At 53.5% G+C, this 16,658-nt stretch overlaps 1 protein-coding gene across 18 annotated transcripts in view; it reads right to left on the minus strand.

The window, feature by feature from the left end:
- AFDN (afadin, adherens junction formation factor) overlaps positions 1 to 16,658 on the minus strand; it is a 2,152,715-nt gene that overhangs the window by 171,857 nt on the left and 1,964,200 nt on the right. The window lies entirely within an intron of this gene.

The following is a 16,658-nucleotide window of genomic DNA, read 5'->3' on the forward strand; positions in this document are numbered from 1 at the left end:
CTCCGAGAGTCGGACCCCATCCACGGAGCCGTCTTGCTCCTGGGTCCGCAAGAGGTCAGGGAGAGGCTCGGAGTCGTCCTCAACCCCGTTGTCTGTGGCCATCAAGAGGCTGAGTTCTGTTCGTGCAAAGTGGGGTTTCAGTCTGTTGGTGTGGAGGACTCGGAGCGGATTCCGGGCGGACTCCATATCGATCAGATAGGTGGCGGGTCCCTTGCGCTCGATTACCTTGAAGGGTCCCGTCCATTTGTCTTGGAGAGCGCACGGTTCTGTGGGGGACATTACCCAGACCTGTTGCCCCGGCTCGAATTCAATAGATGAGGCGTTCTGGTCATACCATCTCTTCATGTCCTCTTGACTGGCCTCTAGGTTGGCTTTCGCTAGGTCTCTGAACCGCTGGGACTGGTTGCGGAGGGTGAGGAGGTACCGGAAGACATCTGGAGGACTCTTGGCCGGAGGCAACTCCCAGCCTTCTTTGATCAGGCTGAGTGGCCCCCGTACTGGGTGCCCATAGAGCAGCTCGAATGGGCTGAAGCCTAGGGACTTCTGTGGGACCTCCCGGTAGGCGAAGAGGAGGCACGGCAGCAGCACGTCCCACTGGCGACGGAGGGGTTCTTCCAATCCCCCGATCATCCCTTTTAGTGTGCGATTGAACCGCTCAACAAGTCCGTTTCCTTGGGGGTGATAGGGGGTCGTGAAGCGGTAGGTGACCCCACACTGTTGCCAGAGGGACTTCATGTATTTGGAAATAAAGTTCGTGCCTCTGTCACTGACGACTTCTCGGGGGAACCCCACACGGGAGAAGATCCCCATCAGGGCCCTGCCGACCACTGGGGCTGTGACGGTCCGGAGAGGAATAGCCTCAGGGTAGCGGGTGGCGTGGTCCACTAGTACTAGGATGAAACGATGGCCTTGTCTGGTACGTGGGTCTAGGGGTCCCACAATGTCTATTCCAACCCTCTCAAATGGGGTTGTGACTACGGGAAAGGGTTGCAGGGGGGCCTTTAATTTGCGGCCGCTCTTCCCACTGGCTTGGCACGTGGGGCAAGATCGGCAATGCTGGTGCACATCGTTTCTCATTTTTGGCCAGAAGAAGTGGGTCACTAGGCGGCTGTAGGTTTTATCTTGTCCCAGGTGCCCTGCCAGGGGGACATCGTGGGCCAGATTTAGCAGGAAGTCTCTAAAGCGGAGTGGCACCACTAGTACTCGGTTGGCCCCCAGCTCGGCGATTCGTTGCTCGCTGTACAGTAGGTCATTGTCCCAGTAGACCCAATGAGCTCCGGAGGTATCCCCTGCGCTTTGGGCGAGCGCTTGTTGTCGGAGTCCCTCAAGGGAGGGACAGGTCTTCTGCTCCTGACGAAATTGTTCTTGTGTGGGCCCCCCTTCTTGAGCCCACTGGTCGAGATTAGCAAGGTCGGAAGGTTGAGCAGGTTCGAGGGGGATGCACTGGTCGGGTGTCTCGGCGGGGGCGACCGGAGGCGGAGGCGCCGGCCATTCTGGTTCTTCCGGGTGATGGTTGGCACGGGCGGCCATAGACCGGGTGGTGACGCACGCCCAGTCTGGGACGCCCAACATCCCCAAGTGTTCTTTTCGCTCCACGGCTGCCCACGGGGAGCTTTCCAGGTCATTTCCGAGGAGGCAGTCCACGGGGGCGTCGTCTCGGACCGTTACTTTCAACATGCCGGAGACCCCTCCCCACTCAAAGGGGACGCAGGCCATCCGACACAGACTCTCCGAGTTGTCGGCTGATCGTACAGGGCAGAGAATGTTCGGTAGATATTGCTCTGGGGTCACCAGATGACAGCGGACGGCTGTCACACTGGCCCCGGTGTCTCGAAGGGCTTCGGCCCGTTGTCCATTGATGCTCACCCATTGGCCGTACTTCTGGGTGTTAGCGGGTAGGGGGACCCGCGGGACCATGTCTCTTCCCCCTAAGCACGCGAGAGTCATGGCGGCTGGCTCCCACCCTTGATACTCTTGCTCGTCTGTTTCTTGTTCCTCGGAGATCTGTTCTTCCCCTAGTGCCGCGGCGGTCACCTGGCGGGGTCTTGGGCTCTGATACTGCGGGCAGCTTGGGTCATTTGCATAGTGGCCGACTCGTTGGCATCGGTGACATGTAACATTGGCTCTGTATCCCGGTCGCGCCGGGGTGCTGCCCCGGTTGGCCGGGGGGGTGGTGCTGGTAGTGGGGGCGGCCGGAGTGTTGTCTCTTCCTCGTCCTTGGCCCCCTCCTCCTCCTCTGGATCGGTGGTGACCATTGTTGTTCCTGTTCTGCTCGTAGGACCCATTCCGGCCCACTCGGGTGATCTCCCACCGGTCAGCTTCGGCTGCGAGCTGCCGGGGATCGGTTAACTTGCTGTCGAGGAGGTGTTGGCGTAGTTCAATGAAGCAGTTGTTGGACAGATGCTCCCATACCATCAGATTGAACAACTGCTCGTAGGTCGTGACGTTGTTCCCTCTGATCCAGCCTTCGAAGGCTCGGCTAAAGTACGTTACATAGTCCACCCAAGTTGTACCTGGAATGCGTGTGCAGTCTCGGAACCTCTGACGGTACATCTCGGGCGTGAGGCCATAGCGAGTGAGGAGGGCAGCTTTCATATGGTCGTAGGAGGTCATCTGGTGGTCTGGGAGCTGTAACAGAGTATCGCGGCCCTCATTGAGGAATTTGCCCCATAGGCCGGCTCCCCAGTCGGCTCTATCGATCCGGTGCGCAGTCATCGCGATTTCATATGCTTTAAACCATTGCTGGATGTCGTCTTCTCGAAAATATTCTCGGACCACATCCTTGGGGATGTGCACTTTTTTGTCCGTGGTCCCGGGGGTGGACGGTCTGTCGGGCACCCCTAATTCTTTATTCTGTTTGCGCAGGTTGATCTCGGCTAGGTTCCGCTCGTGCTCGTACGTTAGTCTTTTTTCCTCGAGCTCCCTTTGCCTCTGTTTCTCCTCTCTTTCTTCTCGGAGGCGAAGGTGCTCTAAGTTTATTTTTTGCTCGGCCAATTTGAGTTCTATGTCCATCTTGAGTCGGGCCATTTCAAGTTCGTGTAGTCGGGCTTTTTCTCTTTCTTGGATCTCGTCTTGCGAGAGACCCGTTCTTTGCTCTTCAGGGGCCGTGTTGGTCTTTTTCGCGGTGCTTTGCTCCGGGGCTTCGACATCCCCGGTCTCTGCCCAAGATTCTAGGGCATGCTTAAAATCGTCCTTGGTACTTAGTCCGGTGGTAGCGATACCTAGTTCGATGCAGAACTGTTTTAGTTCACGATGGCTGTATTCCTCTAGCTTTTCCATTTGGAACTTCTCAGTTGATCCGCTCTCTTTAGTCGACATTGTTGTTCGTTGTGGGGTGAGCTACTCTCTGTACGTTATGCGGTGATTCGGATCGCGCCGCTGGCCACCAATGTTAGACGGACCGGGAGGGTCGGCCGAGATTACGGGGAGAGGTCTCCAGGGAGAGCCGTCTCCAACGACTGTACAGATAAGTAACTTCCCCCCCACAGACGGACACCACACCAGATTGAAGGTTAACGAGACTTTATATGCACTTCTTAGGTTACGTTGATATAATACAAGGAGGTCTGGACTCAGGGGTCCCCTCGGTTCTGATCTCTGGTTGAGGAAAAGGGTAGCGGGACAGTCTTAGTTACCAATGAGTTCAATAGCTCTCAATCCTCGAGCTCGGCGTGGTTGCTGATCGGGCCGTGGAGGAGCCAAGCAGGTCCCGAGATGGATGAAGGGTGGTCGACGGGCCGTGGAGAAGCCAAGCAGGTCCCGAGATGGATGAAGGATGGTCGACGGGCCGTGGAGAAGCCAAGCAGGTCCCGATGCAGATGACAGTTACAACGGTCCGCGGCCTCGCCAGCAGATCCGGACGACGGTGAAGGATGAAGGTTACGATGGCTGTGGCAGCGCCACCAGGCAGGATGATGGTACACAGGACAGAGCTACGGCAGCGCCAGTAGTCCGTCCAGGATGAGTTCTTCTTTCGTCTCTCGACTCCAAGATACAACTGCCTTCCTGTTCTGGAGCTGCCCCAGTTATAGGGCTGGCGTGCTTTGATGTCCGGACCCTCGCACTTGGAGGTCGGGAGGTCCGGGATGAGGGAGTCCAGACACCCAGCAGGGGGGTGGAGCCAGCGCCCGGGGAGGCGATGGGCGAGCGGCACTGGCCGGGGGAGAACCATCGACACCTCTTTCTCCCATTGACTGGCCAAGTAGCTCGCTCACCTCCTGGGTGGAGGGTGGTGCCGGAATGTCTGAGGCCGGGCTAGGCCCAGGGTTGAGGTCGATCGGGGGCCAGGCGGCCTCGTGGCGAAGTGTCCAAGATGGCGGCCCGGGCTGGGCGCGTGGGTCGGCCGTGGATCGGACCCACGAGGTTATCATGCTCGGGGGCAGGTGTCCCTGAGGGGACGTAGGACGTGCAATGGTGGGGTGTGGTGCTTGTATGACTGGCTCGGGCTTGGTCGAGCCGGGGGAGAGCGGCCCGTCACGTGGCCTGTCCAACAAACGAACGCTCACTTTTTGGGTCAAGACGGTGGAGCCTCTCTTTCTCTATCAAAGGATGCGGAGGCGGAAAGAAGGTGGGCAAAGTGATGGTCTGCCCGATGTGAAAGGCAGTGACAACCTTAGGAAGGATGGACAAATCCTGAGAACTACCTTGCCCGGATGAACAGCTAGGAAAAGAGGCTTGGAGGAAAGAGCCTGGAGCTCACTCACTCTTCTGGCAGATGCGATGGCCACCAGGAATGCTGTTTTAAGTGTCAGAAGCCTCAAAGGACAGTTGTGAAGCGGCTCAAAGGGAGCGCACATTAAATAGGTTAATACTAGATTCAAGTCCTACTGAGGCATAACAAAGGGAATAGGAGGAAAGAGATGAGTTATGCCTTTCAAGAAGCGATTAACCACTGGGGCCGAAGTAAGGCAGGGATGGTCAAAAGATAGCCCTTGATAGTGACCAGAGCAGAGCCCTGCTGGGCTAAAGAAAGTAGAAACAAGAGAATCTCAGAAAGCGGGGCAGAAAGGGTATCCACAGCCTTTGCTTTGCACCATGCCACAAACTTATTCTACCGGAAGGCTTATACCGTCTTAGTGGAGGGACGCCTAGCTGCCAAGATTACATTATTCAAAGCATGATACCTCTGACACCATAGATACCAATCTTATTATATACCAGTTGGATTTTTTTTTTTTTTTCTGGGTTGTAATTGAATACACAAACATATTTTTTGTTTTCACCAAGACATGCTGTCCCTGTGCAGGACTTGCTAGAAGACTAGCATGTTACTTTAAATGGTGTTTAAAATATGTACAAGAAAAAATTAATACTCAAGACATATAAACCAAAATTACATTAAACTTACATCTGTACATTTCTCAAGACAAATAACTGTACAATTTACAAACATACAACTGTGCAATTCTACAGGCAGAAGATAGTCCTACTACTTTCTTAAATAGTAGTATGGGGACTCACCTCATTAAAGGTCCTCACAGTACACTAATGTTGTGTAAGCCAATGGGAGGTCGCCTCAACGTTTGAACCCAGAGTAGGGCCGTACAAGATGGTCTCTAAGCTGTCGAAAGTTCTAGACGCAAGTTTGTCCTGGTTTCTTTAGGCTCGCCTCTCGAAACAGTATAACCAATGCGTTTTGACCTTCTGCGTGGCGCTTCTTATACCAGAGGTCTTTATCAGGGTGGGTATTTGACAAGGACGACTGGTGGTACCTGTGTGTGTAGAAGGGGTGGGAACTGATCAAAAACTGTTTCTAAATGTGATATTTACAAGTGGGAGTTAGTTGTCAAGGAGAGCATTACATACCAATTCTGGTCTTTACATGGCGTAAAACATCTTGGTTCTACAATCAATAGTGGTCTTGGGCTTAGAAAAGAAGTCAGGCATAGACACGGTCACTAAGGTGAGTCCTGTCCATTGTATCTGATATTACTTTAACCGTAGTTTTTTTTTGGGGGGGGGGTACCTCTTTCTAATATTCGGACAGGGTGCCCGCTAGTAGGAGGGTGGTGGAGGTGGTGGGGGGGGGGGGGGGGGGGGGGGGGGATTTCGGGATTTCGTTCATGCCGTTTTCAATAGTATTTAAATACATAATAGTTTTGGCTTCAAATCTAGACAGGAGGGTGTCAATGTTTTTTCCAGAGACATGTTTAAGTACAGTCCATTTTATATCGTTGGGACTGTGCTGATGTTCCATGCGATGTGTGACCATTGGTGCACTGCTGACCTTACAGCGAATTTTTGAGCGGTGTTGAGTAATGCGCTTCTTGATGGCTTGGGTTGGTTTGCCAACGTATGCTTTTAGACATGGGCACACCACGCAGTATATTACATTGTGCGTGTTGCAATTTGTGAATGTCTCGTGTTTTACAAACTTGTTGCAATAGTTGAACATTGAGCCTTCTATTGTGCTATCAAAGGAGGAACAGTTACCGCATCTCCGATGTCCTTTAATGGGCGGTAGTGCTAACAGGTTTCGAATTGGCTAGGTGTTCTTTCTCTTAGATGTATCGGCATGTACCAATTTGTCCTTTAGACTTCTGTTTTTCTTTAATGCAAAGATTGGAGGATCTTTCAGTGATTCCAGGGCTTTTACTGTGGATAAACGCGTACGCCCTCATAACGTACCAACATTGTTCTTACGAGTACACCTGGTATACACCTCCGCATGGCACACCCCCCCCCCCACCACCCTCCTACAAGCGGGCCCCTTTTCCGAATATTAGAAAGAGGTACACCCCCCCCAAAACTAAGGTTATATTAAAATCAGATACGAGGGGCGGGACTCACCTTAGTAACCATGTCTATGCCTGACTTCTTTTCCTAGCCAAGACCACTATCGATTGTAGAACCAAAAAGTTTTACCCCATCTAAAGACCAGAATTGGTATGTAATGCTCTCGTTGTCAACTAACTCCCACATGTAAATATTACATTTAGAAACAGTTTTTGATCAGTTCCCACCCCTTCTACACACACAGGTACCACCAGTCCTCCTTGTCAAATACCCACCCTGATGAAGATCTCTTGTATAAGAAGCGCCACGCAGATGGTCGAAACGCATTGGTTATACTGTTTCGAGAGGCGAGCCTAAAGAACCCAGGACTAACTTGCCTATAGAACTTTTGACAGCTTAGAGTACAGTTTGCATAGCCCTACTCAGGCTTGAAACGTCGAGGCGACCTCCCGTTGGCTTACAAAATATTAGTGTACTGTGAGGACCTTTAATAAGGTGAGTCCCCATTCTACTATTTAAGAAATGAGTAGGACCATCTTCTGCCTGTAGAATTGCACAGTTCTATGTTTGTAAATTGTACAGTTATTGGTCTTGAGAAATGTACAGATACAAGTTTAATGTAATTATGGTTTATATGTCTTGAGTATTGATTTTTTTCATGTACTTATTTTAAACAACATTTAAACTAACAGGCTAGTCTTCTAGCAAGTCCTGCACAGGGACAACATGTCTTGGTGAAAACAAAAAATACGTTTGATGTGTATTCAATTACAACCCAGGGATAAATAAAAAATCCAACTAGTATAAAATAAGATTGGTATCCATGGTGTCAGAGGTATCATGCTTTGAATATAGTTTAGGATTCCCACCTCTGTACTCCCTAACAGAATAATTCTCCTGTTTTTTTATTGGCTGCCAAGATTATATCACAGACTTCAGGAGGTAGGTCAAAAGACGTCAATCTCCACGCAAGGAGGTGGAGGCTGGACAGGTTCGGGTGGAGGACCATCGTCTGTTCCTGCGACAGAAGATCCTCCTGAAGAGGCAGTCAGATCGGAGAATCGACAGCCATGTTGAGAAGCTCGGGATACCAGTCTCTATGTGCCCAATCCGGAGCCAGAAAGCCAGAAGGAGGACTTGGGCCCGGTCGCGCTGGATCTTCTTCAGCACTCTGGGCAGTAGTGGTATAGGCAGAAAGGCATACAACAGACCTCAAATCCACTTGCGACCAAAAGTGCAGCCTAGCGAGTGCAGCCTTGGAAATTCCAACGTGCAGAATTGCTGACATTGCGCGTTCTCTTAGTTGGCAAATAGATCTAACCAAGGCTCTCCCCACTATCGAAAGAGACCATGCACCACCTCCGTGTGAGACGCCATTTGTGACAAATCATGCACCTGCGGCTGAGTTAGTCTGCCCTGGCATTCAGGGAACCTGCCAGGTGCTGAACCACCAGGGATATGCCCTGATGTTCCAGCCATGTCTGGAGGTGGAGGGCCTCCTGACAGAGGGTCCACCACCCCGTCCTGTTTGTTGCAGTACCACATGGCTGTGGTGTTGTCCGTGAACACCTGCACTACACTTCCCCGGACAGAGGGAAGGAATGCCTTCAGTGCAAGCCAGATCGCCCGCAGCTCCAGAAGGTTAATATGGAGCCGGTACTCCCACGGAGACCAGAGGCCTCTGATCTCCGCCTCTCCCATGTGGCCCCCCATCCCAGGAGGGATACATCTGTCACCACTACGTGCTCCAGTTAGGGAAGGGAGAGGGATCTGCCGCTGACCCAATCGCGGTCCGTGAGCCACCACTGCAACTGTCTTGCAGTGCCCTTCGAGATCAGGATGTGGTCGGACAGGTTGCCCTGATGCAGTGCCCACTGGAACTTCATGTCCCACTGCAGAGCCCGCATCCGCCACCTGGCGTGATGCACCAGTAGGATGCAGGAGGCCATCAGCCCCAGGAGCAGCAGCGTCAACCTGACCGAATCGCAAGATAAAGGCTGAAAGATCGGAATCAGAGCCTGAATATCCCGAATCTGCTGCTCGGGAGGATAAACCCGAAACTGCGCAGAGTCCAGAACTGCTCCGATGAAGAGGTGCTTCTGAGAGGGAATCAGGTGCGACTTCGGCACGTTGAAGGAGAACCCCAGCAAGTGCAGGAGGTCGGCCGTAGTCTGGAGGTGGTTGATGGCTGTCTGGGGTGAGCCAGTTTTCAAAAACCAGTCGTCGAGATAGGGGAAGATTGGAACCCCTGATCTGCGCAGATTAGCTGCGACCACCACTATCACTTTTGTGAACACCCGAGGGGCACTGGTAAGGCCGAAGGGGAGCACGGTAAACTGAAAGTGCTTGTGGCTTACCGTGAACCGCAGGTAGTGCCATGGGCCAGCAGGACGGGGATGTGGAAATATGTGTCCTGCAAGTCCAACACTACCATCCAGTCTCCAGGATCTAGGGCAGCTAGGACCTGAGCTAAAGTCAGTATCTTGAACTTCTCCTTCCGGAGGAAGCCGTTGATGCTCCGGAGGTCCAAGATAGGGCGTAGGCCTCCTTTGCCCTTCTTGGGTACCAGAAAGTAGTGGGAGTAGCAACCACGTCCTACTTCTGGCCCAGAAACGCGCTCGATGGCCCCCTTGGCCAAGAGGGCCATAACTTCCTCCTGCAGAAGTTGCAAGTAATCCCCCAACATGCGGTGGTACTGCAGTGACATGGCTGGAGGGGTCGCCTCGAAGGGGAGGGAGTAGCCCCTTCGGACGATTTGCAGCACCCACCTGTCCGACGTGATTTAGCGCCAGAGGAGGTGATGGCAGACCATGCCCCCCACTGGCGTCGAATGGGCCTGAAAGCTTGGACTAGGAAGGCTTTGAGGCAGATGCTGCGGGAGCGGATGTGGACTGACCTTGCCGTTGTCCCCCGGCACCGCCACGGCGGTTACCACATCCGCCGACGGCCGTGTTGAGGCTGGTTCTGCGGCCTGTGGCTGGCAGGACGTGAAGGGGCGCCCCTTCCTTTGCTACCAAATAGGTGAAAAGCAGAAGTTTGCTGGAGCTGGCCTGACAAGCCCGAGGACTTGGCCGTAGCCCTGGAGTCCTTGAAACGCTCAAGCGCACTGTCTGCCTTGTCGCCAAAGAGGCGACCGCCATCGAAGGGCATGTCCATGAGTGTGGCTTGGACATCGCCCAAGAAATTGGCGGACCTCAGCCAGGCGTGACGGCGATCCGCCACCGTACTGGAAATCGCTATTCCCAGCGAGTCCGTGGTATAAAGTCCACACCTGATGGAATAACGCGCTGCATTCCGCCCCTCGGCCAGGGCTTGGGCGAGATGGGCCCGGGCCTCCTCCGGGCACTGGGGCAGGACATCCGCAACCGTGTCCAACAAAGAGTAGGTATAACAGCCCAAAAGGAAAGTGGTGTTGATAGACCGCAACCCCAAACTCAATGAGAAGAACAGTTTCTACCCAAACTGATCAAACCTTTTGGATTCCCGATCCGGGGGAGCGGTCGGGAATGCGGACTGGGACGTAGATGCCTGGATCACCAGGCTCTCGGGGTGGGGTGCACGGACAGAAAGCAAGGGTCGCCTGGAGCCGGGCAGTGGCGTCGGGCCATGTTCCGGTCCACACGGGGCACTGTGGAGGGCTTGGACCAGGTGCCCATCAAAACGTCCTTGAGGGCCTCATTGAACGGCAGTAGAGGCTCCGAGGAGCTTACTGGCGGCTGAAGCACCTCAGTGAGGTTAGTCCTCACGGTCGCAGAAGGGAGCTCAAGAGCCAAGGCCTTGGCTGCCCTACGCAACACCACACCATACGTAGCACCCAACTCCGTAGCCACGGAGGGAGGAGAGATGAATCCGGTGTCGGGCGACGTGTCCAAACTACTGGCCTCCCCAAGCTCATCTTCCCAGTCCTGACTGAACTGGCACTGCCGTGCCAAAGGGTCCTCAGACCCCTCCCAGTCCTCCCCTTCATCCGTGTCCTGGTAACTGGCAGGAATGACAGAGCCGGGCCGTAGGTGAAGGCGTCACCCATCGATGTCGGAGAGGGCGCACAGCGCGCCGTTCTGACGCCGGACCCGGACTGGGGCGGAAGGCACAGGGAGCAACACCATTGGGGTAGGCGCCAGCGGAGGAGTCGTAAGGTCAACTGGCGTCGATCGGGATCCAGGCACGGATCCCATGGGGGCCGGCGGCGTCGGGACCGAAGTCGACGATAGTGCCAAAGCACCCACCGGGGCCGGAGCCACTGGCCCGCCGAGGTCCCCAGTCGGGTCTGTGGGGCCCGACGGAGGGAAGTGAGTCCTCATGGCAATGAGGAAATCACGAATCTCCTCCGGCGTCGCTCGCAGGCCAGGGACCGGAGGATATGGGCCTGGAGGCGGCGCCTGCGTCTCCGGCGGAGCCGCGCGGGCGGTGTTGCCCGAACCCTCAGCAGCGTCGCGCGAACGGCGAGGGGAGACTGAAGAGCAATGACACCTCTTCGACTTCTTCTTTGAGTGCCTCGACTATCCTGAGGACTTGGAGCCCGAGGAATGATGGCGATGACTTAACTCGATGAGCAACGACTGCGGCTCCGCGACCAGTACCTCAACTTCCTCCTCAACCGGGACCTCGAGCGGCGCGGAGCCGACTGCCGGATCTCTAGTAGCTTGCACGACCGCTCCAGCCTAGCTTTCGAGGTCAAGGCCCGGCTTTCAGGGCACAACTTTTCGGCATGGTCGACCCCGAGGCAGTAGAGACGTTGAAAAGGAGCTTCTGAGAGGGAGTCAGGTGCGACTTCGGCACATTGATGGAGAACCCCAGCAAATGCAGGAGGTCTGTAGTAGTTTGGAGATGGGAGACGACTGCCTGGGGCGAGTCTGCCTTCAACAGCCAGTGGTCGAGATAGGGGAAGTCTGGAACCCCTGATCTGTGCAGATAAGCTGCGACCACCGCCATAACTTTCATGAACACCCGAGGGGCGCTGGTAAGGCTGAAGGGGAGCACAGTAAACTGAAAGTGCTTGTGGCCTACAGTGAACCCCAGGTAACGCCGGTGGGCCGGCAGGACGGGGATGTGAAAACAGTTGTCTTGCAAGTCCAATGCTACCATCCAGTCTCCAGGGCCGAGGGCAGACAAGACCTGAGCGAGCATCAACATCTTGAACTCCTCCTTCCTGAGGAAGCGGTTGACGTTCCTGAGATCCAAGATAGGACACAGGTCCTAGTCCTTCTTGGGCACCATAAAGGAGTGGGAATAACAACCACGACCTACTTCTGGGGCAGGAACACGCTTGATGGCTCCTTTGGCCAAGAGTGCCGAAACTTTCTGTTGGAGAAGGCCCAGGTGATCCTCAGACATGTGATGGTATTGAGGTGGCATGGCTGGAGGGGTAGTCTCGAAGGGGAGGGTTAGTCTTGAAGGGGAGGGAGTAGTTCCATCGGACTATTTGCAAAACCCAGCTGTCCAACGTGATGGTGCGCCACTGAGGAAGGTGATGGCGGATCCTGCCGCGTCCTGGCGTTTGATGTGCCTGGAAAGTCGGACTAGGAGGGTTTTGAGGCTGCTGCAGAAGGGGGACTGGCCCCCTGAACCACAGCGTTGGTTCCCACGTCCCCGCGAAGGTTGGGGAGCCTGTTACGGCCTGTTGCTCTGGGCGGGACGTAGTGGGGCACCCCTTCCGTAACCAAAAAGGGTTGAAAAGCAGACTGCGCTGGGCGGCTGGAGAGGCCCAAGGACTTGGCCGTAGCCCGTGAGTCCTTGAAACGCTCTACAGCGGGATGGAGGCCGAGGTCCACGCCGGGCGGGCACACGACTGGCGTCTGTTGCGGTGCCGGTGGAAGTGTGATGAGGTCTACCGAGCTGACTGCGGAGAAGGCCTAGACCCCCCAAACGAGTCCGAAGGACCCGAAGACACGCCGGAGGGTTCAGGCCACCCAAAGACAGCATGCATCGCTTCGTAGACCGCACAAAGTTGGGTAGGAGTTGCTCCGGGTCCCGGGAAGGGAAGGAAGCCCGGAGTCGACACTTCGGGCTCCGCACGTGGAGCCGTAGGAGAGGCACCACCCGCATCCCTTGTAACGTCAGCCGACCGACGGGGAGTAGTCAAAGAGCGACGATGCTTCTTCAACTTCTTTTTGTGGTTCGACTTACCTGACCCTGAGTGCAAAGACTTTGATAGCTTGGACAAGTGGTGGTGGCTTCTCTGCCTCCCTCGAGACCAAGACCACAAACGGCACAGAGCCCCCTGCTGGCGCTCAAGCATCTTTCAGAACCGCTCCCGCAAAACCTTCGGTGCCATCGAACGGCAGTCGGAGCACGACTTGGGGACGTGGTCGCGCTCCAGGCAAAAGAGGCTCATGCGGTGCAGATCCGTAACTGACATCAGTCGGGTACAAGAACCGCAGGCCTTGAAACCGGGAATTCCTCATGCACCAGAAGTCAATGGGCTCAAGAAAAGAAGTTGACAAAAGTCGAGAAAAAGTCAGTCAAAAAGTGACTGGAGGTACCGTTCTCTCCGGATCTGTTTTTGGCTGGCGTCTAAGTAGCTACCGCATCGTCATCTCGGCAACCACAATGCCAACGACGGACGCGGAGCTGACCGACGCCACCTTCCGACGCACAGAGGTATTGCTGCAGAAAAACTTTACAGATCCAGTCTGATGCCTGGGGGTAATTCTACGGTAAGGAATCTATAATCAAACGTGTTTCTTTCAGATTGTCCTAGACTCTTTTAAGGGGGGAATGCAAAAAAACAAACAGAGTCCAGAATGGAGCAGATGGAAGGAAGCGTCAGAGGAGTCAGGTGTGACTTTGGCACATTGATGCTGAACCCCAAAGATGAAAGGAAGTTCCTTCTAGTCTGGAGGTAGCTGACGACTGCCTGGGGTGTACAAGCCTTCAACAGCTAGTGATCTACATAGAGAAGACATGAACCCCTGACCATCAAAGGTGTACAACCACAACTGCCTTGACGTTTGTGAACACCTGAGAGGCACTGGCGAGACCTAGGCAAAGTACCATGAACTGGAAATGCTCTTGCCCCACCACAAAACGCAGGTAGCGCCAATGGGTTTGCTGGAAGGGAATCTGCGTTATATGGTTACATAGGCCTCGGGTGAGGAACACCACCATTTTACATGTTCAAGTTTAAAGTCGACATCTTTCTTAAACATTGACTCTTAACACACATTTGCATGCGCACACATGTAGGATAGTGTTCTCTGAAATAGACCTGTTTATATTTACACTTCTCCATGGGCATATTATCAGGGCCTTGAACATTCTGTACCAAGCTTAAGTTAACTGCACAAAATATTTATGTTTGTTGTTGTTCGCCCGGCAAAAGCCTTGCAAGGGTAGAAACAATAATGATGACCTTACTGGGACTCCGGTATGATAACACAGGGGAAGTTTATTTTATAAACACTAATTCTTTGTTTAAACCGAGGCACAATTGGCTGTCACTGTTGAGGTAGCACCATGCCGGAATTCCAGCCTAGCTGAATCCTGTTTACCTTCCTGAGAAGGAGAATAGCCTGCCCTGTTATACAGCAGGCTGTTGCACAATCCATAGCGTCCTCCTACATACGACCGCGGATCGCGATTCATCTCTGTGTGGCGCGGTCTACCGATACTGTTCTTAGAACGTTGCGGGTATGCCCTGCAATACTCTCATAATACTGCGGCCGACCATGATGTCTTTTCCCCTGGGACACGCCGCGGAGCTATACGGAAGCCTGCTACCGATTATAAAACTTTGTAGTCCTTACCTCAGGTCTAGCGAATACATTTTATAATGTTCGGAATAGCCATTCACTTCAAATAATGCAAATGCTACTTACCAGTATGCATCTGTTCTTGGCATGTAGGGCTGCTGACATTCATATCTGTGCATAGATCGCCGCCTAGTGTTGGGTCCGGATGATTGCACATTGTTGTCCTGGAAGAGTCTTCGAAGTATCACGAGATAGGTGGCTCCTCCCCTGGACTACAGTGCGCATGGGCATCGACTCCATCCCCAGATTGTTTTTAGCCATTGTGGCCAAGATGGAGTGAAACTCAGTGAAAGATGACCATGCCATGAAATGTTATGTGAACACTGCAGCTGCTACAGGCGCCGGGGAGGAGGGCGGGCGATATGAATGTCAGCAGCCCTACATGCCAAGAACAGATGCATACTGGTAAGTAGCATTTGCAGTTCGAGGCATGTGGGCTGCTGAATTCATATCTGTGCATAGAATACATAGCAGTCCCTCCCTTAGCGGCGGCCGCCCGTGCCAGCTGCAGCAGTTTGGAAAAGTGTTTTGAGAACAGCCTGCCCTACAGCTGCCTGCTGTTTGGAGTGCACGTCTACACAGTAATGTTTAGAAAATGTATGTGTGGTAGACCATGTGGCTGCTCTACATATGTCCTCTAAAGGAATGTTTCCAAGGAAAGCCATAGAGGCCCCAAACTTTCTGGTGGAGTGGGCTCTTGGTGGAATGCTAAGAGTGCGCTTTGCCTTTGCATAGCAGATTTGAATACATTTCACGATCCACCTAGCAATACCAGCCTTGGAAATAGGGTTACCTTTGTGATGTGGCGCAAAGGCAACAAAAAGCTGTTTAGTTTTCCTAAAATCCTTGGTCCTATCAATGTAATACATTAGGGCCCGTTTAACGTCAAGGGTGTGGAGCATCCGCTCCGCCAGTGACTCTGGATTCTGAAAGAAAACCGGCAACTCAATGGTTTGGTTGATGTGGAACTGAGACACAACCTTGGGTAAAAATTTAGGGTTTGTGCGGAGCACCACCCTATTAGCATGAACTTGGAAGAAAGGCTCTTGGATTGTGAGGGCTTGCAGTTCACTAACCCTCCGTAGCGATGTAATTGCTACAAGGAAAGCCACTTTCCATGTCAAGAATTGAACCTCGCAGGAATGTAGAGGCTCAAAGGGAGACCCATCAGTCTTGTAAGAACCACATTGAGGTTCCATTCAGGAGCTGGTGGAGTCCGTGGCGGAATGACTCTCTTGAGGCCTTCCAGAAATGCCTTGATGGCAGGGACCTTGAAAAGGGAAAGGTGCTGTCTATTTTGGAGGTATGCGGCCATCGCAGACAGGTGAATGCGAATGGAAGTATATGCCAGATTACACTTGTATAGATGGAACAGGTAACAGATGATGTTCTGAATAGAAGCATCTAGTGGATCAATGTTGTGGTTTGTGCAATAGATGACAAACCGCTTCCATTTCGCCGCATAACAGGCTCTAGTAGTGGGCTTCCTAGCCTCCCGAATGATGTCCATGCAATTGGGAGGAAGGTTGAGGTAGCCAAACTCTAGGACTTCAGGAGCCAGATCGCCAGGTTGAGCTGTTGCGGATCTGGGTGCTGAATGTCGCCATGGCTCTGCGTCAGAAGGCTGGGTGTGAGACGAAGCCTTTGATGCGGTACCACGGAGAGTTCCAGAAACGTGGTGTACCATGGTTGGCGAGCCCACGTTGGAGCAACTAGGAGGAGAGTCATCGAGTGCTGCCTGAGCTTGCGCGCCACCAGCGGTATCAGGGGTGCTGGGGGAAAAGCGTACGCAAATCTGCCTGACCAGTTCATCCACATCGCATTGCCCTGTGATTGCGGGTGTGGGAACCTGGCGGCGAAGCTTTGGCATTTTGCGTTCTCCCTTGTGGCGAACAGGTCGATCTCTGGATGACCCCACCTTTGGAAGTACGGTTGGAGTACTGATGGATGTATCTCCCACTCGTGCATTTGATGGCTGTGCCTGCTGAGCAGGTCCGCCATCTGATTGTCCTTGCCTGGGAGATGTTCTGCCATGAGGAAAATGTTCCTCTGAATGGCCCACTTCCACATGCTCTGAGCCAGATGAGACAGCTGCGGAGAGTGTGTGCCCCCCTGTTTCTGAATGTAGTACATGGCTGTCATGTTGTCCGTCCGGATCAACACGACCTTGTT

Source organism: Lissotriton vulgaris, chromosome 6 (genome assembly GCF_964263255.1).
Source record: "Lissotriton vulgaris chromosome 6, aLisVul1.2, whole genome shotgun sequence".
Taxonomy (NCBI): Eukaryota; Metazoa; Chordata; class Amphibia; order Caudata; family Salamandridae; genus Lissotriton; species Lissotriton vulgaris.